Below are 27,129 nucleotides of genomic sequence, written 5' to 3' on the forward strand. Positions count from 1 at the left end.
CTATTCTGTTTTTCAGATCTCATGCCCTTGTACCTTTGGTCAGCATTACTGTCCCTCTCCCCATCCAGCCTAAGCTTTTCCTGTGTCCTGGAATTGCCTAAGGTGACAAGAAAGCATCCCAGCTGTCACTCTTGTTCTCCTGTCCCTACTGGCTCCATGCACGTGTTGTGTTCCTCACGGGGCTATGCGAGGGGAAAGCATTTTCAGCAAGACCGAAAGAGGAAAAAGAGAAAGAGAGAAAAAAAAATATTAAGTGTTACGAAGTTTTTCCTATCTCTTCCTGTAGTGAAGCTTTTTCACAGAATCACAGAATCACAGGATGGTAGGGGTTGGAAGGAACCTATAGACATCATATAGTCCAACCCTCCTGCATGAGCAGGTTCACCTAGAATTGGTACAGGAACACCCCTCTTGTCTGTAACAGTGCTATTATGTTTGTGAGTGATCTCTCAGGTAATTGGGATTAAAACCATCTAGAAATAAGATGCATTAAAAAAAACCACTTAAATTCCAACTGTCATCTTGTCAGTGCTAGTGCTGATTGCAAAACCCAGACTGACTGAATTGTGTGTGGCCCTGCATGTCTGGAATCACACTGAACCACTCAGCATTCCTCTCTTCATGTCTCTCTGTGTGTCCCTGTATGGAATGGCAGCCTAATGTTGAAAAGAGAAGGGAAAATAGAGCTGGAAAGAATACTGGAGAAAGTAGGTGGCACTCTTCCCACTGAGTGTTGCTAGAGAAAAATACAGCCATAGTTGCCACAAGAACTACTATGCTAGATTGCCACTATCTTAAACCTCCTTAAGCTTGATTGTTAGTTTTAACAACAGTTTACAAACTATTTAATCCGGTTGTCCTGAATCCAGCGTGGTTGGCAGATTGCCCGATAAATCTAGTTAGCCTGTGTCTTCTATCATCTATCTGGTATGTACTATTTTATTTTGGACAGTAGGCAGGTAGCTATGCAAAGAATTATTTTAGACACATTTCTTTCTTACCGTTGCTTTCATGCCAGTCCATCCTCTTACAGTTCAGTTTAAGGCTGTACTTCAGGTCAATATATTTTAAAATAAAACTTGAATAAATCTGCAAGAGAAACATGGAAAATATTTCTCTAGCTCTTCACATTCATCCCAATCCAGAAGATGAATAGTTCAGTGCATAGCTGACAAAAGGACTAGATTTTAAAATATTTCAAATAATAGCAGGTGTTTTCAGGTCCTGCAGGAGATTTATATAAATGCATAGGGCAAATTGTCAGTTATCTTAATGGCACAGGCTCTAGTAGTAGAGGGACCATTTTACCTTGTAGATAGATTATTTGTCCTGCCTTTTTCTTTTTATTAGGAGAAAGAAGCAATGCCAACTCTAATGTTTTCTGAAGTATTGTGTTTTGATCACAGCATAATAATCTTCCTTGAATTGCAGAGAAACCAAACAGCTTGATTCAGTTTAATAGCACAACATATAGGAAAGTTTCCAGAATAGCACCTTTACTTCTTTCATTATTTGTGTCGTGATTGCTCTCCTGTTTACTCATTATGTTATTTCCAGATTAGGAACATGATACCAGAGATCAGATGGAAGGGACGTTTGCACAGATATATTTGTGTCTTTTGTTGCTGTATTTTAACATGTCTTTCTTAATGAAGGTTCTACTATTACCTAGGAAAGCAATGATTGTTTTTGTGAGTTTATGTTGTTGTGAGGTAAGATTTATTGGTAAAGGCTTTTAGATAAACACACCATACTAAAGACACATGATTGTAATATTACAGTAGGCTGACTATACAGTTACATACCAGAATAAATAATATTCAATCTTAAAACAAAACTCCAGTCATTTCTTGTGTATACACTATGATTCAGCCCAAATCTTGCATTAGTCTTTTACTTAGTTTCACCTAATAGACTATAGATATTGAAAGTAAAATAATAGGATGCTTATGAAGGAAAATGGTATTTTGTAACATATTTAATAGGGACCTGAGCCATTGGATTTTTTGTAAATAAGGTATTAAATCCCAAAACAATCCAGAAACTTGCTTGTATAGTCCTCAAATACTTTTTCTCTAATACATTTTTTCTGTAGCATAATCTAAAAATATGGGATGAAAAATAAGTCTTTTATCAATACTTATTTGGGGTGGCTTTCTGATGCAGCTGTGGCTTAATAAGTTGCCAAAAAAGTCCCCTAACAGTAATGCTAATATGATAGCATTACCATGAGTAACTTCTACTTCTACTTTGTGTTTTAGGTGACTTACAGAAATGGTGTGAGCTTGCAGACAAGCTTAGTTCTGTTACTCCAAATTAATATATGTGTGCTCTGGACTATATTTGTGGCTTTAGTCTTACAGGTTACTTGTGTCACTCTGCTGTTTCAAAAATCAAAACCATAAGCTAAGAAGTTCTTTGTGTAAAAATTTCTTCATGTATCTTTATTATAGGTGGATTTACACCAGGGGTGTAATTGAATAGGGAATACATAGAATAAATTTTTAAAGTAAGCATGAATGCTTGTTTGACCTTCAGATGGGATTATATAACTGAGGAAAGCATTCTAAGTTTACACACTTTTGGGTAAATTTTGTATCCCAGTGCTTGCAAATGAGGAAATTGTGCATCAGCTTTTCACTCTTTATGTGCACTGATGTGAGAGAGCCAAGATCGTATTCATGGGAAGATTTTGTTAACTTTTTAATTGTAACTTGAAGCCACTTATGGAAGGAGTGAGAATCACAGCTTTTATTTGGCAACCAATAGGTAACCATCTTCTAATACCTGTTTTCATTATTTTTCTTTCCCAACATTGAAGTAGTGGCAATGATAATTCTGAATTATTTTTATTACTAATGTCAAATGGTTTTTAAAGGATTTATGCTGCAATAGTACCTGCTGTAGTATATCTGGAGTCCACTTCTCTGAATGCTGCAAATTTGCAAGAAGCTCATGTATCAATTCTAGAGACATTCACTTCTTGTTTGCTACAGCTTGCTCTTATTTATAGTTAGTATCACAGCGACGTGCAGGATATCAAACAGAACTTGAGTTCTTTTGAGCTGGATGGGTTATATTCTTACCCTTAAGATTTTACATTTTAAACAGCGAAGTTGGACAAATGGTAAAAGGGAGAGGTGGCCTAAAATGTTGCTATAGGCCAGTAGTACATGGGTCTTTGATCATTAGCATGCTGCACAGTGAATTTCCTTTCATTCTCAGGGTAGCCGTTTGAGCCGCAGAAGCAAACAGAGCAGCAAACACCGTGGCAACCTCTTCTGCAAAGCGTACAAGTGATGAGGGAGAATAGGTAGAACAGTAAACATACTTTGATCCAATATATCAAACTGACCAAAAAAAGTATCAGTAATTCAAATTCCTCACTGTAGGGTCTAAAAAGATAGTTAATAAAAAGGTCTGTGTGTAAATGTAGTGGAAACTTTTTGATTTGGGGCGAAATGTTAGGGTATCAATTCATGTGTTTTGCAAAAGTGACTTTGTTGAATACTGATGTCTGAACAAAGTTATTTTTGTCCTGTTATTTCTTTTTTGTGCTAGTACAGGCTGCTGCTTTGTATAATGAGCTAATGCATAAGTCTCCATATAGGAATACTGAATTCACAGACACAAGATCTGTAGACAGCAGAAAGGACTGGTTGTATTCCTTTGGTACACCTGGCAGGTATGGATAGAATTAATTAACATAGTTTTTGCTCAAAAGTGGCATGCCAGTTTGTGACAGCAAAAAGTGTTTGTTCTTGGTGACAGTCATTCACTTTCTGCTGGTTCAGAAGGCTTCCCTGAAGGAATTTTAATTGATCTGCATTTACCCAAAATAAATCAGAAACACTGCTGTATCCTAGAGATTAAAGCAAAAAAAGGAGATGTTGGAATAGAGAGTATATGATTTTTAAGGTTTGCTTTAAAATAGAACTTGGGATATAGAGATGGTGACCTGCATTTATATAAGTGTTGAACTGAGTGGGAACACATGGATGAAGTTACAGACTCAAACACATGAGACCAGTGAACAACTTGAGAAGCAGGACCTTGCTTTGTAGCGCTCTGCCCTGGCTGCTTTGGGACTGTGAACTGGGGAGAGAAAGGCTACTGCTGCTTAACAGTAAGACTTTGCCATTTTTTCTTTTCTTTTCCTCTTTTTCCCCCCCCCCCCCCGCCTTGGTCCGTGGTGATGCTATTTTGAAAAACTCAAATCAAATTTACTAAGCATGTAGTAAAGTACAGAGAACTGTGAGGAGTTCACTTTGCAGTTCAAAAGAATCTAGCCTGTATTTCAAATGCAAGTAAGACTAGACTCCTGGTGTACCTAATGCAGTAATTCTGGTTCTTGTGTGATGAATGTATTAGTATAAAATGGATATAACAGTTTTTTGAATTAGCACTAGCATAAATGAATACACAAGGAAAGAGGATTGGTCAGCCTGGTTCAGACCAGTAGTTCACCTGGGTCATCCTTTGTCTCCAGTGAAAGCTTTCTTCCCAAGGGTACCTCCACTCTCCCTTTTGGTTTATGAAACTCATTGGATCAAAAGCATCCTTGGGAAGAAGTCCACAGTTCTGTTACCTTTTTGTGGGTAAATGGGTAACATTTACGTGGTTTTTGTTTTGAACTAGAGTGTCACTAGGCAGTTCCTGAATTCAAGGGCTAGGGAACAGATGGTACCTGTGCACCTTCTCCCATCTTCAGGCTTTTTTAGTCTTCTGTCATGCTCTCCCATGAGTTGTCTCCTTTCCAGCCTGGATAGTTGTAGTGCACTGAATTGTTCCTCATATGGAAATAGTTCTAAGCCTTTGATCATGTATCTCTTCTTTAGTTCTGTTGTGTTGCATTCTGGGCTAGACACCAGAGAATGCTTTTCAAGATTGGGATTAATACAGTGGCAGATGATGTGTTATGCTTTGTTCTTTATTCCTTTCCCACTAATTTTTAAGATTCAGTTTATGGTTTTGACTCTGATGAAATGGCATGTCAGGTTTTCATGGAGCTATGCATTGTAAACCCCAGGTCTCACTTTCTAATCATAAGATGTAGTGAGAGCTGTTTGGTTTAACAGAAGTTCCAGATTAGACTATTTGTCAATAGTGGGGAATCAAGACTGTTTCTGGTGAACCTGTGTTCAATAAATTGTGATTGCCTGCTTGAATCCTGCTGAAAGTATTCAAAACTTCTTGGTGGTGCAACATAAATCAATAATGATTATATCTTAACTTTTACAATTGCACTTGAAAAAGTGATATCATCTTGTTATTATGAATCTCAGGAGTGGGGTAGATAGCTACTTCAGCAGTAGTGACTAGATGTTTCATGCAAAGAAAGAAGAAGAAATTGGCAAAGATGCACAATGTGTGGGATTTCTTCCAAGGTATGCAGTACACGTGTGTAACAGTGTGGCCCTGTAAATGTAATGAAGCGTGTTTTAAAGAGGTGATTGTAATACCTTGCTTTAAAACACAATATGGATGTTTGCACTTACTGTATTCCTTTCCCTTCTTACTTCTAGATAGTTTAATGTGAAAGTTAAAGGACCTTTTGTCCTTTACTGGCATAGAGGCGACAGTTCTGGAAGGAGGACCAGTTTGAGCAAAAAGGAGAAGACCATCATTTCCTCCAGCACAGCGAGGTGACTGAGTGACTGAAGAAATGTAAGTGATTTATAACCACAATGTTGCTGTGGCTGTTTCTACTGTGGCTTTACATGCTCTGTGGAAGGAATACAGTACTATGTCACTGAAACATACTGCTTATAGGTGTAAAATATGGTTTAGGAAGAAATTTGGGGAGTGTACAGAAAATACATACTCCTCCTGTGTTTGTGTGATGGTAAGCTATACTGCCGTTTTGATTTTTTTCAGGTAGCAATTCTTAGTGGAAACTAAGTGCTGTACGAATAACAAACCTGTTTTTCTACCATTTTCTGCTTGTCTAGATCTGAGTTAAGTTAGACATGTACAAACTAAGGAGCTAAATCTCAGTTACTCATCCTAGATTCTGCTTACCCTCAGGAGAGAATCAGGCATCTACAGCAGGCTGTCTAGCTCACCCTAAAACTAATGCCTAGGGAATTCAGTGTTACTTCTTGAGTAGCTTGTGTCTCTCCTCTGATGGCTTAGCTTTAGCTTAAGTGTTCAATGAACACCTTAACCTGGCACATTGCCGTAAGCAGCTCTTTTCCCTTCCTCATTCTGCCTCAGCTCTTTATATGTAGCTCTTAATAAGTTTGGAGATGAACCTGGCTGAAAATAACCAATTATTTATGTGGTTTTGCTTGTTTTTTTTCCCAAACTATTTCACATATGGCTGTCCAAGGGCTGTGATGGGTACAAAGGGTGATGGGGATGGGAATTAGCAGCCAAAAGTGGAGTGGAGTGTATGATAGCTTCTTCTGGCATCTGTGCTAGTTTCTGCAGCTTAAGTTGCTTGATGAATCTCAGACCTTGTAGATATTTTTAGTGCTCTGCCATTTGTAAGAGTGGAAAAACTTGAGTGAGGCAAGCTTACTTATTATCTAATGTTTTGTTGAGCATTTCACACCATCGTAGTACAGGGTCTTTAGTAACCTTTGTAAATTAAAATTCAGATCTCCAAAACCAGGAAATGGTCACAAATAGCTACCAAGTCAGCAGGTGTCTTATAGTAATCTATAGTGTGGGCATAATACTGTGTAATTCATGCATATATACATAATTTCTGAATCTCAAAAGCGCTGCCCTGGTTTTCTGCAGCACCATCCATGATGTGTGGATTGGGTGGTATTGTATGATATGACATAATCATAGAATCATAGGGGTTGGAAGGGACCTCAAAAGATCATCTAGTCCAACCCCCCCGCCAGAGCAGGGTCACCTAGAGTGCATCACACAGGAAGGCGTCCAGGCGGGTTTTGAGTGTCTCCAGAGAAGGAGACTCCACAACCTCTCTGGGCAGCCTGTTCCAGTGCTCTGTCACTCTCACAGTAAAAAAAAATTTTCTGATATTCACCTTAAACCTCCTATGCTCCAATTTGTATCCATTACTCCTTGTCCTATCACTGGTCATCACTGAGAAAAGCCTAACTCCATCTCCCTGACACTCACCCCTTACGTATTTGTAAACATTGATGAGGTCACCCCTCAGTCTCCTTTTCTCCAGGCTAAAGAGACCCAGCTCCCTCAGCCTCTCCTCATAAGGGAGATGTTCCACTCCCTTAATCATCTTTGTGGCTCTGCGCTGGACTCTTTCAAGCACTTCCCTGTCCTTCTTGAACTGAGGGGCCCAGAACTGGACACAATACTCCAGATGCGGCCTCACCAATGCAGAATAGAGGGGGAGGAGAACCTCTCTTGACCTACTAACCACACCCTTTCTAATACACCCCAGGATGCCACTGGCTTTCTTAGCCACAAGGGCACATTGCTGGCTCATGGTCATCCTCCTGTCTACCAGGACCCCCAGATCCCTTTCACCTACACTGCTCTCCAGCAGGTCAGCCCCCAACCTGTACTGGTGCACGGTGTTTTTCTTCCCCAAATGCAGAACTCTACACTTGCCCTTGTTGAACTTCATCATGTTTCTCCCCGCCCAACTCTCCAGCCTGTCTAAGTCCCTCTGAATGGCAGCACAGCCTTCTGGTGTGTCAGCCACTCCTCCCAGCTTGGTGTCATCAGCAAACTTGCTGAGGGTACATTCTGTACCCTCATCCAGGTCGTTGATGAAGATGTTGAACAACACCGGTCCCAGTACCGACCCCTGAGGGACTCCACTAGTCACAGGCCTCCAACTAGATTTTGCCCCATTGACTACAACTCTCTGACTTCTTCCTTTCAACCAGTTCTTGATCCACCTCACTGCCTGATCATCAAACCCATACTTGATCAACTTATCTACAAGGACGCTGAGGGAGACGGTGTCAAATGCTTTACTGAAATCAAGATAGACCACATCCACCGCTCTACCATCATCTATCCACCTAGTAATTTCCTCATAGAAGGCTATGAGGTTAGTCAAACATGACTTACCCTTGGTAAAACCATGTTGACTGCTCTTGATGACCCCCATCTCCTTGATATGTCTAGAGATAGTGCCAAGGACAAGTTGTTCCATCACCTTTCCAGGGATGGAGGTGAGGCTGACCGGTCTATAGTTACCCGGGTCCTCCTTCTTGCCCTTCTTGTAGACTGGAGTGACATTTGCTATCCTCCAGTCCTCAGGCACCTCTCCTGTTACCCATGACTTACCGAAGATGATGGAGAGTGGCCTAGCAATGACCTCCGCCAGCTCCCTCAGCACCCTTGGATGCATTTCATCCGGACCCATCGATTTATGGATGTCCAGATTATGCAACTGATCCCTAACCCAATCCTCATCTACCTGGGCAAACTCCTCCTTTATCTTGACTTCTACTGGGGCTATATGAAACTGGGGCTTATGGGGAAAGCCTGCAGGAGTAAAGACAGAGGCAAAGAAGGCATTCAGCACCTCTGCCTTCTTTAAATCCTCTGTCACCAGGGCACCCACCTCATTCAGCAGTGGGCCTGTATTGCCTCTGGTATTAGTTTTGTTGGCTATGTATTTGAAAAAGCCCTTTCTATTGTCCTTAACCCGACTTGCAAGGTTAAGTTCCAAGGAGGCCTTAGCTTTCCTAGTTGCCTCCCTACATTCTCTGACAACAGTCCTATATTCCTCCCAAGTAACCAGCCCCTCCTTCCATGATCTATAGATTTTCCTTTTCCATTTGAGTTTGCCCAGCAGTTCCTTTTTTAACCACGCTGGTCTCCTAGCTCCCTTACTAGATTTTCTACCCATTGGGACACACTGATCCTGTGCTTGCAAGAAGTGGTCCTTGAATGTTGTCCAGCTATCTTGAGCCCCTTTACCTTCTAGCACTCTGTCCCATGGGACTTCCCTTAACAATTGATTGAGGAGGCTGAAGTTTGCTCTGTGGAAGTCCAGGGTTCTGATCCTGCTGGGTATTCTGTTCCTCCCACACAGGATCCTGAACTCCACCATCTCGTGGTCACTGCAGCCAAGGCTGCCATTGACCACCACTGCTTCAACAAGGCCCTCCTTGTTGGTGAGCACAAGATCCAGCAGCGCTCCTCTTCTAGTCGGCTTATCCACCATTTGCATTAAGAAGTTGTCATCAATGCACTGGAGGAACCTCCTAGATCGTGAAAGGCTGGCTGTGTAAGTCTTCCAGCAGATATCAGGGTAGTTAAAATCTCCCATGAGGACCAAGGACTGTAATTGTGAGGCTGCTTTCAGCTGCCTGTAGAAAGCCTCATCAACTTCCTCATCTTGATCAGGAGGTCTGTAGTAGACCCCCACAACTGTACCACCCATATCACCCTGCCCTTTAATTCTTACCCACAGACTTTCAACTTGCCCCTCATCAGCCCCTGCACAAAACTCGATACATTCTAGCTGCTCTCTCACATAAAGAGCAACTCCACCACCTCGCTTCCCCACCCGATCTTTCCTAAAAAGCACATAGCCATCCATGGCCACATTCCAGTCGTGTGAGCTGTCCCACCATGTCTCTGTTATTGCTACCAGATCATAACCCTTAGACTTCACACAGATCTCTAACTCTTCCTGTTTATTCCCCATGCTGCGTGCATTGGTGTACAGGCATTTCAGGAAGCAAGTAGAGCACACTGGTGGGACCAAATCCTCCTTAGACCACCCCCCTTCAGGCCCTGGTATGTTTCTCTTGGGCTTGTCCCTAACAGACCCAGTTTTCTCCCCTTCCCCCTTCACATCTAGTTTAAAGCTCTCTCAATGAGCCCTGCTAAGTCCTGCCCCAAAAGCCTTTTCCCCCTCTGGGACAGGTGCATCCCACCTGCCACCATCAGGCCAGGTGTCTCGTAGAGCAGCCCGTGGTCAAAAAAACCAAAGCTCTGCCTTTGGCACCAGTCTCGTAGCCATTGAGTGATAAGTAAACTCTTCCTGTTTATCTGTCCACCCATTCTTACAGGAGGTATGGAGGCAAACACGACTTGTGCTCCAAACCCCCTAACTGGCCATAATCAGTGGTTGGACTAATTCAGACACAGGATCCTTGCCTTTCCTGAACAGTAAAATAATGAGTAACGTTTCTTCTCACATTAAATATCTGATGGGAGGGTGTAAAGAAGACAGAGCCAGACTTTTCTTACTGGCACCCAGTGACAGGAGGAGAAGAAATGGGTACAAATTGAATACAGAAAATTCTATTTGAACACAATATAAAAACTTCCTTACTTTGAGGATGGTCAAACACTGGAGCAGATTACCCGAAGAGGATGTAGTCTTCATCCATGGAGATATGCAAAGCACAGTGAGACATGGTGACAAGCAGCCTTCTATGCCAGACTCCGCTTGAGCAGGAATTTAGACTAGGTGATCTCCTTTCCAACCTCAGCTATTGTTTGATTCTGGAAATATTTATAGGTAAGCAAAATCAGAAAAGATTCTGGTATTTTGTGAGATTTAGAATATTATTTTTAATGTATTTTTCCTATTTTGATGTATTTAGCTATTCAGTTTAGGCTTTTACTTAAGTTTTGGCTAAAGATGAGGGATGGCAAAAGTTGCGAGCTTTCTAAAATGTGTTAAATTTTATTTAAAGACTTGTGAATATAGCTATAAAAATCGCATTGAAGTCTGTGAAAATGTTTTTTGGCTACGAATTAGCACCATAATTCTCGTGATGTGGACACTCACATTATAGGGATTTTGGATATTTCAAATTAGTATCTTTTCCACTTGATCTGTGGAAAAGAAGATACATTTTTAGTATAATTTTGTGTTTTGAGAAAAAAAATAATAAAAGGAACAAAACCTTGGAGGAAAGATCCATATATCCAGAATAGAAATAGCTGTCTTCGTGGAGTCACGTCAGAGGTCAGTGAGACCTATAAAGCACTGTTACAATTCCATTGCAAGTTATGTTTTCAGGTACTTGCAAATGGGCATTCTTGGACAGTCTATAAATCAAGCAGATGCCAATGGAAACACATAAAAACCTGGGAAAATATGCAATGATGTGTGATTCAGGGGCTTTCTTGTGTTTTGAAATACTTGGGGAACTCTCTCTTTAAATATTAATTTTCTTGATTTTCAACTTTGATTAGTTTGGCAGACATTTTCTGTTCACAGTTTTCCTATAGGTTGAATGTTTTTTGCAAAAACTTCCATGAGATGGGTGTATCATTTTGGAAAATGGAAAAAAGAACGTGCTTTGCTTTTGACTTGAAATTTTAGTGTGAAGCTTTCATGGGTTATAAGATGTGCCTTTTGCCGTGTCTCTGAATGTCTGTCCTTATTGCACTGAATTACAAGCTTTTGAAAACTGCTGCTTACTCATAATCAGAAGAGGCATATTACTTTGTCAGCATATTCTCTAAATATATATGTATATTCTTAAGCCCCTGAAATGATTGAGTCTCCTGGCTTGGAGATCAAACACTGTATGACATTTCAAATGTACAGATCCTGTTACTTTCACAAAAGGGTCTTGTTTTTTTGCTTTTTTCTGGGACAGTGTATTTTGATTTTTATGCTTGTTGAGATTTCTGTTTTTCTGCATCTTATGCTTACTTTTCCCAAGTACTCTTAGAGAAGGATGTCAAGAGTGGGATTAATTTCCCCTGACATTAGCCACTTAAAAACATAGGTGTTGTAAATCTGAGCTGGTCACTGTAGGCTTCTTTAGTCAGTGAAGAGAGATGGAGGCTTCCAGGGGAGGATTCCCATAGCCTCTTTTTATGTCTGTCTTAAGAAGAGATGATTCATCCTTTGCAGATGCCTGTTTCTTGTCACTGACAATAAAAGAAGCCTAAGGTGACCGGCACCAATTTAGACATCTAACTTTTCTAATAAATGTTAAGAAAGATAAATTCTGTCTCATGTGACATAGTGTGAGACTTAAGAGGCTGGAATGTTACTACTGACATTGACAAAAACGTTCTGCTTTACCATGAGTAAACAGATTTATTTTTGAAATTATTTCTTTATGATTGTGGTGATACACATGAGCTTATTAAAAGGACATTTTCCATATTGCTTAGACATTGTATGTAACCATTAAAAAATGTTCTTCAAATGCCATTTTAATATTAGCTATGAAATATCAACAGATTTGGAATTTTTTGTTCTGATTTTTGTCTCAAGTTTAAGAAATGTTTTACCGTAATATAATCACTTCATTTTTAGTAAAACATTAGAAATGGTGTATCCTGAGATTATAATATTGTTGCTTTAGTATTACTTGCAATAAAAAACTGAATGGAAAATCTGGTACTAACATAACAGATGAAAACATGCTTTTAGCTAATTTTTAAAAGCAAGTAATTAGGTGACTTCCCAAATTGAGAAAGATTGCTCTACTGTCAACTAATACTGATAATGTGTTCTAAAAATGAGATTGTTATGAAATGCTATTTCCATTTTTATTGAAGTACTGTAGATTTCTTCAGTAATTTAAACTGCTGTCTTTATTTGAGTAACAGCAACTGCATTGCCTAACATAGGATGATAACATACCACCTTCCTCAGTTCGAGTGTTCACGGATAAGAATATATGTGGGGAGCACTTTGTTGCTGTGAAATAGTTGAACGGCTCTAAAAGGCATTGAAAGGAATGTACAACATTCCTATTTGCTTTTTATAGGCATATAAGAAATTTTAGTGTAACTTACTATTTGATGTCTTTTTGTGGCTTATTACCATGTATTTGAGTGATTACCTTTGATGGCTAGACTGACCTGAATTATGTTATATTTATTTTTAACATCAGTGTTACGAAAATATGAACAAAAGTAGAATATGCTTCAAAGGTGGTCTCAGTATTATACTGGGTCCTGTTGCAGGAGAAACGTACATTTGCTTACTGTAGGCAGAATTTTTGTACTTCCACTTAACAGATGATTGATTAACCTCATTGGGGTGTATAAAAATTTTTCTTTCGGTTTTATTTTTTTTTGTGTATTACTTTTTAGATCTGAGATTTTTCTTTCATTTTGTTTCCATCTTTTCATTGTTACTTAAAATGTACATTTCGTTAAGTATTGCATAATAGCAGGGTATAAGTGTAAGAGGGTAAATCTACTGACTCCTGGAATGTACATTCAACCTGAGGAAAGTATTTTTTTTTTTTTTTTTAAAGCATCCTTACAAATTTGTCTAATGAAAGTGCTTAGAGAAGGGAAGCAATCTCATGTTCATACATTTTAAGTATTTTTTCTTTCTCTCTCTCTCTCTCTCTGTATGTAATATTTGTACAAAATAACATTCACCAGTGTTTGTAACTCCCTCTGCATCACTGAGCCATGTGCTGTAAACACGAACAAAATATTTCTCTTGGAAACACTTTCATGTCAGTACTTACTGGCCAAGATTCTCACTGGTAAATAATGCTGAACTTCACTGAAGCTGACAAGCTGGCTCTTTATGTAGTTGATACAAGTTTTCTAGGCTGGATTTTTTTCTTGCTTCTCTGGCTTTGAGTTGGATTTGTAATACTCCTATCCTGCTGCTCATTTAAAAATGTTTAGTTTTTTAGCATTTTATACATCATAGCAAAAAGCCACCAAAAAGACCCTAGTTCTGAGAAAGCAAAGAAGGGCAGTTCAACCAAGGTGCCAGTAGTGAGAGGAAGTTTGAGTAGTGAAGAACCATGCTTGTTTGTATTTAACTATAAATTTTATTTCATGATTGAATAATTTGTCCTGACCCTGTTAGAGAATTCAAATTGAGCAGATTCAGCAGGCTAAGAATATCTGGGTCCAGAAACCTACAGAATATCTTTTAAAGAAACTCATTAATGACTGCAACAAAATTAACACAGCAAATGTTATCCACAGCACAGACATCTAAATCAGCAGAATCATCAGATTTATTTTTTTTTTAATAATAGAAAATTCCACATGTCGTCAATGTCATTCCATGTAGATAATTAATAAAATTCCCAGTGCAATGTTGGTCTGACTCAAAAACTGAAAGGAAACCTGGAATTTCAAACATAAAGGGAAATGTTTTGATTGTTGCAAGCATTTTTAGAAAGTGTAAATAAATATGTATTGATAGTTTTTCTAAAACTATTTATGTGCTGTGCATCTTGTGTCTAGTTGGAATGCAGGCAAAAGAGAAAGGAAAACTTTTTACTGGTGTGTCATAATTTCTTCAGCCTATGAAAACTCTCATCTCCAGTGGGTTTTGGATAGCTAGATTCCTGAATTAACTTGGTTGACAGCATTGATTAATTGGACCTTATACCCATTCTGACTGTCAATTTTCTTAAATTTCTACTTTGTGAGAGTTGGAATTGTATCAGTTTAATTTGTGGTATCTTTCCTGTGGTACAAGGGAGTGAAAGATGGATAACAGACTCAACAAGGATGCCAGCTAAGCAGACACCTTTCACTGAAGTTATCATTTTACAGACTCTGGTGTCCTCCTGCATGCAGTTTCAGTTCCCTGGCATTGACTAGTTCAGGAACTGGTAATGGTATTAAACATGCATTTGTAATGAAACACAACATTCTTCATATAATATTGGTAAATGTTTTTATAGGATTACTGTCTGTTGGTAAACAGCTGCAGTGTTATGCTTCAGAGGTAGAAGCATTTGCATGGTAATGGAGGGATTCCTGTATACAGTTAACAAAATGTGAGATCCTTTGGGGCATAAGTCATGATCTATGTAATAATAATAATACTACTACACTACATTTCATCTGAGGATTTTAAAGAACTTTATAGGACACATTAATGAACTAAGTATCACTCTTAACCCCCTTGTGGATTACTTCTAACACTACTTTAATCATTAGGTGGGCTGAATGTGGAAATAATGTATTATTTTTCCTGTGTGTTTGTTACCAGGCCTATGCTGCACACGGATGATTCAGGAAGCTTCAGTTGTATGTACCATGATTGATTTTTTCAACATGGAGATGTCAAGGCATAGAGAAATGGATTGAGTTGGTATAGGCAGACAGTAACTCCAGTGTAAGCATTCCAACTGAAACCATCTGGCTGCAGCAATGGTTGGCTCGAGTTTCTGGGTCCCTTTGGATTCCACAACTGGTTTACATGCATCCCCTAAACCATGTGAGGATCACGCCCAGACCTTAGTTGTGATTTGTGGTGAAGGTGACGTTTTTGACTGCTTAGAACTAAGAGAGTTAACATGAGATACCTGGAACTAAGACTGTCACCACCTGCTGTTGTGCAGTTTGAAGTGCTGTGTAATATTACGGACAGTAACATTGTACAAACACAGAGCAGTTGGAACCTGGCCATTTAGAGTAGCGATTTCATGAGTTGTGATATGCTGATACACGGATATGTCAGAAAACCATCGGTATGAGATACATTAGAGACAAACAGCTTTTCAAGGGCAAGTCAGTAGTTGCACAAACACTGTAGTTGAAATGTGTAAGAGCAGAACCCATCTGTTGTGTAGTGTATTTTGATGAAAACATCCATGATGGAAACCAAAGCTATTTAAACAGTTATTCCATAATGCAATTTAGGCCTTTTAAAATAATCTTATTTAAAATAACTGATTTACCCCATCAGCACTGCTGCCTTTTTAAGGCCTATTTTTCTACATCATTGCTAAGGACCACTTACTCACCTCTTGTCCTTTTTGTTGCAGGAGACACCAGTAGTATCTAAAAAGTACTCTTAAATGTTTTTGCTATTCTAGACCGCATATTTTGCAGTAAAGAAATATGAAATTGCTTGTCTTCTTTATCTGTAGCAACAAATGAAAACATGTAGGTTCTCAGCTGACACAATTTTGGCTAAAATTATATTTTTAAGTAGAAACCAACTATGCATTATGCTAATAGAACCTAATTTGTAATTTAAACTGCAGCTGTTAACATTCAATAATGGAGCCATACATCAAGGAGTTTTCTGCAAAAACAGAAAAATACTAATTCCTCATCCTCAGATCTGCAAATCCAGACTGATGGGATTTCAGCCCTTCATCTTTTAGTGACAGGCAGCAGCATGAGTGGAATAAAACTAAATTGTGATCTTCTTTCTCTCCACCTCCTTCCCCTAATTTTACTCTGACAGAGAAAGAAACACAGTTTTAGCTGGTATCTTTGCTCAGGGGAAAAAATGGTCTGTCATCAGGTCTTTTAGGGAGAAAGAGCTCTTCAGTGGAGTAGTTAAATGGTGTTTTGATTCTCAGGGTGCATCTTACGTCTGTATCTTTGCAAGATACGATAAATGATTTCAGAGACAGTTATTGAGAGCAGAATCGAGGTCATCAGCCTTCCCCCAAGAGGTCATTATCTCTCACTTCTTGTTTCTGATGAAAATGTTGAACATGGGGAAGATGGGCTCCAGATGAACTATCTGAAACTGTGCAGTCTCATGTGGGCAATCCCCAGCCATATGCTAGTAAAAGATGTACTTATATTTTTTCAACTGCAAAAATCACTGACTGATAACACTTTTCTAGATGAATTTTAATTGATTTTGCAGTAATTTAGTCCATGCATGTTGAATTTTATCAATCTAAATCCCCTACCATGCATACCTTACTGTAACATCTAACATTTGTGATGAAGTAGAAGCCTTTGAGTATTTTAAAGTTGAGACCTCCTGTGTCTTTGGACAAATTTGGTTTGAAGCCCTACAGCTAAATTCCAAAGCTCTTCCTTGTCTGCAAATGAGTTGCTCTTACACTGGAGTAGGCTTATGAAGCTGAGTTTCCTGTAAGTGGCTGGAAATACACAGTTATCTGAAGAGATAAAAGATACAAATTTGCCACAGAAAAAAATAAAATAATAAACCCCAAAATTACAAACTAACATACGAAACAAATATGATTTGGTCTGTACACAGAACAGAAAATGGTAATCATATTAGTATTAATAGGCTTCAGTAGCATCTTCATCAGCATTTTAGTTCAAATCAGGAGTGCACTTCAGAAGCATTAGTGTAAACTAGCTTCCCTTTGAACCTTTCTGATGATTATAAAGCTTAACAAAAGAAAGTACTCCAAAATGGACAGTAGTTCGGGTGTCCTGAAGTACATGTTGCAGAGATGTGAACTCCTTGGCTCCAGCTGTTCTGCTGTACAAGGCCATTCTTATTGGGCCCCACTATTTCCTAATGTAGACTTTTTTTTTTTTTTTTTTTTTTAATTAAATAAAGACTGGGGATCCCTGTCATTAAAAAGTCTGTAAAAAATGCCCACCTCTTTTATCTGTGAGTAATGTAATATTTCCACTTTTTGCTCAGATAGTGGATTAGAGTCAGTAACTGCTGAGGTCTCTTCTGGAATGAAAATGTTTTCAGATGCTTACATGTATTTATATGACCAGTAGGCTATTTTTCTTTTGTATGTTTAAAGTTGTACTGGTGGAGGAGTTGTTTTTATCTAGCCTATTTCCGTTAAGACTGTCATTAAAGTTTTGAATTTTTCATCTCATTTTCTCTATTCATGTTTCTAAGAGAAACTTCAAACTGATACCTTATAGAGAAAAAGTAGATAACCTGTGGTGGGCTTTCCTTTTCAGCTGCTTTTTCGGTGGTTATATGAGAACTGAAACAAAAGCAAACTTAATACTTGTTTATCAGTAATTAGGAAAAAAAAAAAAAAGGAAGATAGTGCCAAAAATTATCTTTTTGTTGTAATCTATCATCTTCTGTATTGTATAAATTGTGGTGCATGGTAAATCATGTTGCATTTAGTATGGCACATAGTAGAGTATTTCTGATAGCAACAATATTGATGAGGTAGCTCATTGGATAGGTCATTGTCTGTAGATACATACTATTCTCCTCATTGCTTGTAGGATGAAGTATTTAATCTGCTTTTCTACGTAGAATTTTCCTGCTTAGTGCTCAGGTTTCTAATCTTGTGCACGTTTCTCATGTTTTTCTATCCTAATCAGTGTTTGTAAATAAAATTGCCATATGCTGGTGTCTGCAGTTCTTCTTTGGACACTGATGATTTATGAGGTCTGATTCATGAAAGTCTTTGCTTTCATCCATCAGCCAATATTTTGTTTCATGACACTGTGTATAGCACTGAATTAGTGACTTACCGAGTCCCATGCTCTTGACATTGATTCAGTAGATAGTTTTGTAGCCTGCTGTGAAACAGCAGTGCCAAAGGTAAAGACCCAAATACTCTGTGTAGGAATTACTTAAAAGTCAGCATTTGTATGTGCTGTAGTTTGCTGTTTAAAAATTCAGCATGGTTTTGCATAATTTCTAAAATAGTGGTACTGACTCAAATAGCTGAAAAGTTTGTACTTGTTTTGCGCTGACAGGTGAAACTGAGTATGAGGTTGTATCAAATAGACAGTTTGTAAATATATATATTGAGGTCAAGAAAAGGAGAAAAGAAGAGTTTGTAGAAATTTAGGGAAAACAGAGAATAGGTGAATGTTAGGAAGTAAGTATTAGTTATTAATTGTCCAACTCTCAGACCAACCTCTATAGGGTGAGGTAGTCAGAATTTTGCATGTTAACTGATTTAATTGGTCAGACGGTAAAGGTACAAAGAAAATGGAAAAACTGTTTAAATGGACTTTCAGATGCTTTGCATAATATTGTTACTGCTCTCCAGACTCACCATAAACATGAACTCTTCAGGTTAAGTCATTGCTATATAGCTGTTGGAGCACTCCCAAGCATTCAGTTTTTCAGCATGTTGAAACAACCACACATGGTAATTTTTTTCATGTTGAGTTGTGTATTTTAAGTATTTCATTGATTGATAGTTACAGCACTTTTATTGGCATGGCTTATGATTAATGTAAAAATAATTTTAAAAAAAATTACATATGCGTATATTCAGTGACTTCACTCATCATGCAGAAGTCTGGCAAATGTGAGTTTTTATATGTGCTCTGAAGATGCTTTACCTTTATTTACATCCTAAGAAGGAGCAACATTACTCTGACCTACCATTTACTGCCTGTCATGTGAATTTTGAAACATGCAAAACCAAAATGTTTGTAACTTTGCTCAATTGGTCAAGTGCATCTGTGGCACTAATGTTTTGGTTAATGCTCCACTCACTCTTGGAAGAAAAAACAAGGTATCCTTTAGAGTGGCACATGGACAGTTCTTTTGCTAGGCATAGGAAACACTGAAAGCCTGAAACAGGAAACTCTGGAAGGAGAAATACCTTTGCCTCTCAGGTTTGTGTGTGTGGTACTGCTTTACTCTCAAAGGTTTTTCTACTCAGTCCAGACCAATCTGAAAGACTTGTGGAGGAAGGAAGCAGAGTGACTTAAGTTCACCACACAGTTGTTAAAAAGATAAATCAGGGTAGTAAATCAGTGGGAGGTGACACTGTCCTGAAGAATTAAAGTCCTGAAGCAGTGTGTGGTTGTGTACATTTTAATTGAATGTTACTTAAATATAGCTTGTATGCTGGCTCTAGTTTTAAATTGTACTGTTGGGTTCTCATCCAGAGATCATGATTGCTGCTGTTGCTGTAGATGTCAAACTTTGGGATTTCTTGTTTGCTACAGTAAGTTAATGGTGACATATTATGAACTTGGCTTAATTCATCTTCAGACATTGCTTAAAGGTATGAACACGGTAATATGAAGACTTTGGTGACTATCTTGTGTTTCTGTTACTTTTCTTTTGTGAAGTTGAATGCTGCCCTGTTTTAGCACCAAGGGAGTAAGTTTGGTTCCTTGCGTTGACTTTTCTGGTGTGGCAGGGTGCTTCAGGTCTTTTCCACACATATGTCTTCCATCAGATGAAAATATTGTGTCAAGGGAAGCATGTGAATAGTACTTAAGTAGCTACCTGATTTGTTGGCAAAACTGGTCAGAATTGTGCCTGAAGAAACAAAAATATTTCTAAAAATTAGACACTGGATGTGGTTTAAAGGTTGTGTCCTTTGGAAGGATTTGAAGCAGTTTAGGTGCTTATGTTGCTCTAGAGACTTTGAGTACCGTGAGGTTTTAAGGAAGGCTAAGTATTCCAGGAAGTTTAAGAGCTTATGACATCGTAAATATTTAAGATGATTTAAAAGGTTATGTCCTCTTTAGTATTTGAGTTGGATTAAGTGCTTATATTGCCTTAAGGACTTCCCCCCCCCACAAGGAACCTAGGAAATCAAATGCAAAAAACCCTATAGATGCAATGTTTGGGCAGCATTTGAGAAGTGCTAAATTCTAGGTTTCAACAGCAACATTAATGTGACCACACTACATATGCATCAAAGATGGACAGAGCAATGGACAGGGTCTAGGAAATAGCTGGATATGAAATCCAGAAGCAGTAATTTTTAATACCTTGACAGCCAATATATTGGGAAATGGTTAATTTCTTCATCTGCATGTTCTATATGATTTGTTAAACAACATAAAATAGATAATCAGGTTAGCATCAGATCATGGAAATGCAGGGAAGTGATTTTGTCTTAGAAGGCCAAGACATCTTAAATTCAATATGCAAGAAAACAGAAGGACGTTTCTTTTAATTTTGTAGTTTTGCTAAGGTTTACCTCAGATAATAAGGTATAATGAATTATTACACAATTAGGTCTCAATTGCTTTTCTTTTCTAAATTAAATACATTTATATATTTATTCTTGTCCTCTGAGATGCCTTGCCTAAATTCTTCAGTGAAGTGTATTTACATAATATATTTTTCTGAAGTTTCTATGATTATAGCTATATTCCTCAAAAAGCTTATTTTCTACTTGTTTTATTTATTAACCAAACACATATACTTATCAGTGCATAAAAAGCGAATTGTTACCATCCATTCAATGTATTCTGTGCTACCTCAAATAAATAGGCATCAGTCAAACAGTCCAAACTCCCATTTCTCTCATGAGCCACTAACTGATGCTGTCCAGTCAATATTAGTACAATTACGGTAGCTTCATCTGCTGTTGCAGGCTGCCCTTGTGCAGCACTCCTGACTCCTGACACTGGGCAGTGTCTGGTGGTCCCATGGGGAAGACGTGAAATTACCTCTGTAATGGTCTTATGGGATGGATACTGTGTTCTGGCAGGGAGGACATCAGCAGAGCTCTGCTCTTCCAGGGTGACATACCTGCCAAAATGTTGTCTGTGCAACATGAGGTGCATGAGTTGACATGCCCCTTGGTAGCAGCTCCTTGCTGATCGTGCTGCCTAGATGAAAAATCAGCTAGTCACTTGAGGTAGAGCAGTGGCATCTACAGGAACAGGAGTTGAGGATGAGGGTAACCTGAAGCCTTTGTGACTGGGCAGGCAATGTACAGGCTGTACTCAGCTGTGTAGGTGGGATGAGTGAAGTGTCTTCCACATGACCCGAGAAAGTTCACAGATAATATCCCAGCAAGCTGAACTATGCTGTCAGTTAAGCCATTGTATAAATGGTGGTAGTACTGACTAGTTCTCAGCAGTCTCAGCAGTTATGACCAAGAATCCCCAACAGTTGGTGGTACAGTGGGTTCAAAAGGTGGGATGTACTTGTATGTGTGTGCATCCTTAATTAAATGTAATTTTATATTACTTTTGGTAAGCCCTATGGAGAAAGGACCAATGTTTTCCTCTTTTTCTGTCTCTCAAACTGAGAATTTTAAAAATACAATTTCTATATGGATAACCATTTCACTGTCCAAGTTATGAAAGAAAACACCCAATGCACTAGACCAGGAATGCTATTCATAATATTCTTCTTTTAATACTCTACATGGAATTTTTGAGCACGTTTTATATTTTCCCTAAAATAATTTCATTTAGTCTTTGTTTCCTTAGCTTCTTTTTATGAATGATCCAGTTCTTTTTATATATCATCCACTGCTGCTTTCCCATTCACAAACTATTTTTCTGTTAAAGGAGAAATTTAATTGGTTTGCCAGATGCTGATCATTGCAAAACTGTATTGGCAGGTATTTATTTTCTTGTTATAAAAAGAAAAAAATAAATCTTTTTGGCCTTGTTTTTATCCAGAATATTCCAGGGACTGAAACTAATTGGACAAGTCTGTCATTCCTAACCTTCTCTTTTGCTTTTCTAAGACAGTCACTGGATTTTTCCCTTTTTATTGTTCTGGAACTTCATCCATTCTCTAAAATTTTTGAAAAATCACTTAACGCTGTGAGTTAATCTAAATTCTCGTAAGAGTCACTTGCATTGCATTTAACAGTCCTGCCTATTGAGGCAATTTAGCTGTTTGTAGGAATAAGTGGTAGAAACCTTAGTCACTGGATTTATTTGCATTAAAAGTAAATTTAAAAAATAAATATTATTTTAACTTACTGTAATCTCACCAGTTTGGTTTTAATTAGCTATAAATGGCAGGTTAGAAAAAATTAGGTGCAGTCAGACATTAGAGGCACTGGAATTTGGCATTCTTCAGCTGGCTTTAAGGCACAAGCCAATGTCATGTTTTTGCCTATCCTAAGTACGAGCTTCATTAGGCTCAGCTGATCTGACAGCATCTAACTTATTGAAGTGTCTCTTAATCTACTTTCCCTGTTCTACTTAATTTTTTATCCCTTTTGTCACTAGTTTTTAGTGATCAGATTGTACTTGGCTTTTATATGAAAACCAAGCAAAATATATCTGTCTTTGTATCTTCTGCAAATTAACTTGATCAACTCTTGCTTGAATTTTTCTATTAATGTTAAGTGTGGAGAATGAAAGGTAAAAAAATGCTTTCTTGCTACTAATTCAGTTTTTTGGAAGTTACATTTCACTTCCTGGTTTTGCCTTTCTAACTTTGTCTCTATATTGTAATGATTTTCTGTGTTGGATACTTGTGTTCGTGGATCTGTACTCTTCTTAAATTGCAGATCCTTGAAGAGTTTGTGCTTTAGTCTTTTCCAAGATTGACTTAGTTTCTTCCTATGGTTTAAATGTTGGAACTGTTACCTCTCCTGAACTTTTTCTTATTCTCTTTGAGTTACCTTTCACAGGAATTTGGCCACCAATTCATTTATTCAAGTCCACTTCTGTAATCTCCATTGAATTTATTCTCCTCTTCTTCCCTCTCTTTCCCTTCCATTGAAATGGGAATTCTGTCAGGTTATGTTCTTTTTCAACCAAGTTGAAATGAATTTTCATGTTTCCAGTGAGCTGATTGTTGAAGCAGAACCTAAAACACATTTTTCTTTGAATCTTTTTGACTGTTCCTATGCTGAAAAACGGTTGCCAGCACATTTCTGGGCAGCCTGTGTCCTGCTTCTGCTTTCCAAAAAGATGACCAGATAGTTAAGGTTCCTTGCCATCAACAAGTTCTGGCGATACTTGCTTGCACACTGGAAGCAAAATCTCATTTGTATGGTCTTTTTCTGAGGAGAGAAAACAGTATGAGACGTAACAAAGAAAGAATTGTGCTGGTTGTACAGGCAATCAAATGTCAGCAAAGATGTGAATTTATCTTTGTGTATTGAATTGGTAAACAGACTGAGTTTCAGCTTATGGTTCTTGTGGCCACATCTAAAACAAGAAAACCTTTTGGAAAATTAGAGATGGTGCCAGAAACAATTACGAAAGTGATTTAAGAGCTTGAAAATTGCCTTGCAGTGAAATATTTAAGGAGATCAGTCTGTTTACCTTATCAAAAAGATGTTTGAAAAGTGACTTAATTACAGCATACCTTCACAGAGGGAAAATATCTGGTGTTCTGAAGACCTCTTTAGTACAGAAAAATCGTGACATGAAACAATTGTTTTAGCTAAAACAAAATTTATTCTTTAATCCACTCTAAGTGTTTGGACTCAATAATAAGGTGACTGTCTTGAAATTTTATATTCTGTGATATTATATTAAGTCAGACTTGATGATGTAATGGTCCTTTCTGACCTTAAATTCTCTTTAATCCATGAATCTTCTCAACTTCAGCCATTCTTCTGCAAAACACATGGCCCTCTTCCTGACAACTTTGACAACACACAGAAGAGAAGTACACTTGGACTGGGAGTGTCCTGTAGGATAAGATAAAAAAACGAGCAGGAGAGGGGAGATCTCCTTTTGAAATAACTGTTCTTCATTATGGGGAATGTGATTTCTAAATGTATTTTCTAAATTTGTGACTGGTTTCCATTTTCTTATTCTCAGTGGAAGATCCCTTCCAGAAACCGTTAGTCGTGGTGGTTTATTTATTATTTGATTTTTAATTTAACTGCTCTCTGCCTGACACATGTTGCTTAGTTGGCCTGCTTCTAGTTTGCTTTGTTTACTTTTTTCTTTAAGAAAAATTCAGAGAGATGATACAAGACTTAATATCTGGAATGCAGAGTGGAACATCTCCCTTACGAGGAAAGGCTGAGGGAGCTGGGTCTCTTTAGCTTGGAGAAAAGGAGACTGAGGGGTGACCTCATCAGTGTTTACAAATATGTAAAGGGTGAGTGTCAGGATGATGGAGCCAAGCTTTTTTCAGTGATGACCAGTGATAGGACAAGGGGCAATGGATGCAAACTGGAGCATAGGAGGTTCCATGTGAATATCAGGAAGAACTTCTTTCCTGTGAGAGTGACAGAGCCCTGGAACAGGCTGCCCAGAGAGGTGGTGGAGTCTCCTTCACTGGAGACATTCAAAACCTGCCTGGATGCATTCCTGTGTGATGTGCTCTAGGTGATCCTGCTCTGGCAGGGAGGTTGGACTAGATGATCTTTCCAGCCCTTAAGATTCTGTGATTCTGTGATTCTGTGATTAGAGAATTCTTTTATCATAGCTCTTAGTAGAAGTTGGGAGTTCTTTCTTTCTGGCTGTTGTCTTTAAAAATGTTAACTCACTTCAGTCAGAACTATGTGCACCAGCCTTTACCCAGTCCGGTACCAAAGTTATGGTTGGACTTGACAATCTAAAAGGTCTTTTCCATCCTAAATAATTCTACGATTCTGTGCTTCTATAGGCTACCCTTTGTCTTATTATTATTTACTTACAGGAATCCTGGTATTTGAGGAAAGAAATTATTACTGTAGCAGAGTACAGACACTTGCAGAACAATGTTCAAATCAAGAAACCATCATAAACCTTTCCCCCCCCCCTGCCTCAAGATTAATGTCTGGGCTTTGAAATGTGCCTTAGGCTAAAGTTTGGCATTGAAACCCGCTACCCAAGAGTGAATTTTTTTCTCAGACTTTTTAAAATCAGTCATGTTTTAGGAAGTAAAAAAAATAGCATTACACTAGTGTTTCCGTGTTGATCCACAAGTTGAAAATTTTTGTGTCAAGAGAGTAATGACTGGTACTACACAAATTTCTAGTAAGTCTGGGGAAGCCTTCATAAGGAACAGATTATCTCATGTTTTCTTTCCACGTGCCTTTCTTACACTTCCCACGTCATCATAGAGCCTTAAACAGACCTTAAAGACTATCTAGTGCATAAACATTATATGGTGGAAGCATCTTTATGTGTCAAAACTTTCGACCTTTGTGGCATCAGGGGATATATCTAGAGTGGCCTCAGCAATGATATGTTTAAGAAATCTAGAAACAAGCTTATTACAGCTTGAAATACTCTTATGCAAATCACTAGTAAATCACTTTTCATCATAACAATTGAATATATCATGCTTATTTTAAGATTATTTTCAACAAACTTTTCTACTGATTTTGCCCTTGTAAATCCTGACATTTACTTGCCTTACTGGTAAAAGAGTAATAAGAGTAACAGATGTTACACTTTATTTACTTCAAAAAAACCTTAACAATATCAAAGGCAAATTAATGATTTTTTATTTTTTGTACAGATGTTAGAAACTGATAAAAAATATCTATTCTATTTATGCTTTTCTTTATTTTATGGTGTTTGTGTCTGTTTTGATGCCAGACTTCACTGTTTTTCAGATTATTTTGTAACTTTTTAAAATGGACAATTGTGTCTCTCTTGCAACAGCAACTGCCTACCTCTTGTGCCTCCCAGAGTGCAGTTTTCTCACTCATGGTGTTGAGAGTGTACTTTACATTTTGTTCCATTTTACGTAGAAGACTTTAAAACCCCATAGCATACTTACTGTTTTGCTTTTTGCTGTCCTCCTGGAAAGATCAACAAGGAGAAACAGTACCACTGCACTCTGTTATTAAAATACATATTAAAATGGTTGTGTTTGATGCAAACAAGCAAACAGCATCCAGGGGTTGGCAAAGTGTTCAGTGGGGTGTTGTCTGTACCAAAGCAGGATGTGTTGTCTCTTTTAGTTCTAAAATGAAAGTGTCACAGTTTCAAACAGCCCGTTTATAGCATCTGTAGAAACTCAGTAACAGCAAGTGATACAGTGTACCACTGACCATCCTCCTTCGTGAATCAGTGGCTTACAGCACATTCATCTCACACTGCTTCAAGTTGCTGCTTTTGAACAGTGAATGTGTCCTGTCACTTGCAGGAGTTCAGAGAGAGAGGGCCTACTGCCTGTCAGTGACCTGTGCCTCGATGGCATATTCCCTGTGTGCAGGACCATCCTGTTGTCATTCTGAATGCAGATGCTTGCCTAAAATATGACAGTATGGTGCTATTTAAAAAAATATATATGTAGCAGGACAACGTGATGATCCTGTGTGCTGCTTCACTTTGAGCAGTGGCACAAAATGCATTTGAAAATGGCAAGAATTTCATCTGCCTTGGTGCCATTGCAATATATCCTTTTTACTTTTTTCTTAATGCATGAATTAAATTACTTTGTTCCCCATCTCTCTTATAGGACCATGTCTTTGGGGCAGTGACTTTGATTTCCTTTGCTTCACATTGCCTCTGAGCAGCTTGGAGGTGCTTTGCCTTATTCTGGTCCAGATTCTGTTGCTCCTTGTGCCAGAGGACACGATTCTGAGTGCCTTCTTGTCTGTGCAACTTAATCATGGCACAAGCAAGGCAATTCAGGTATTTACCCTTCTTATATGTATGACAAAAATGTAATGGCTTCTAATGACTAAGAAGGATACAGCAGCCAACTGAAGATGCTAGACACAGGGTTTTATTCTAATTCTTGGCACTCGCTGAAGCTGAAGGAACTGCAAGTGTATTAGATGCCTTCATCTGGTCCATCCTAGTCACGTATCAAGCTAAAGAGTCATACTCTTTTTCCTTTGATCTCCTTCTGGATCCCATATTTAATTTGGTTTTTGGTTTTGTTTTTGTGGAGTTTTTTTGGGTTTTTTTGCTTGTGTTTTTTTTTTTTTTTTTTTTTCCCATGCAGAGGCTCACCTTCAT

General features: G+C 38.2%; 1 protein-coding gene across 3 annotated transcripts in view; it reads left to right on the forward strand.

The window, feature by feature from the left end:
• FOXP2 (forkhead box P2) overlaps positions 1-27,129 on the forward strand; it is a 422,240-nt gene that overhangs the window by 58,984 nt on the left and 336,127 nt on the right. For all 3 annotated transcript variants that reach the window (XM_051621652.1, XM_051621617.1, XM_051621633.1), the window contains exon 2: positions 5,526-5,667. The gene's annotated coding sequence lies outside the window, so the exon portion shown is untranslated. The remainder of the gene's footprint in view (positions 1-5,525; positions 5,668-27,129) is intronic.

Source organism: Apus apus, chromosome 1 (assembly GCF_020740795.1).
Source record: "Apus apus isolate bApuApu2 chromosome 1, bApuApu2.pri.cur, whole genome shotgun sequence".
Classification (NCBI taxonomy): domain Eukaryota; kingdom Metazoa; phylum Chordata; class Aves; order Apodiformes; family Apodidae; genus Apus; species Apus apus.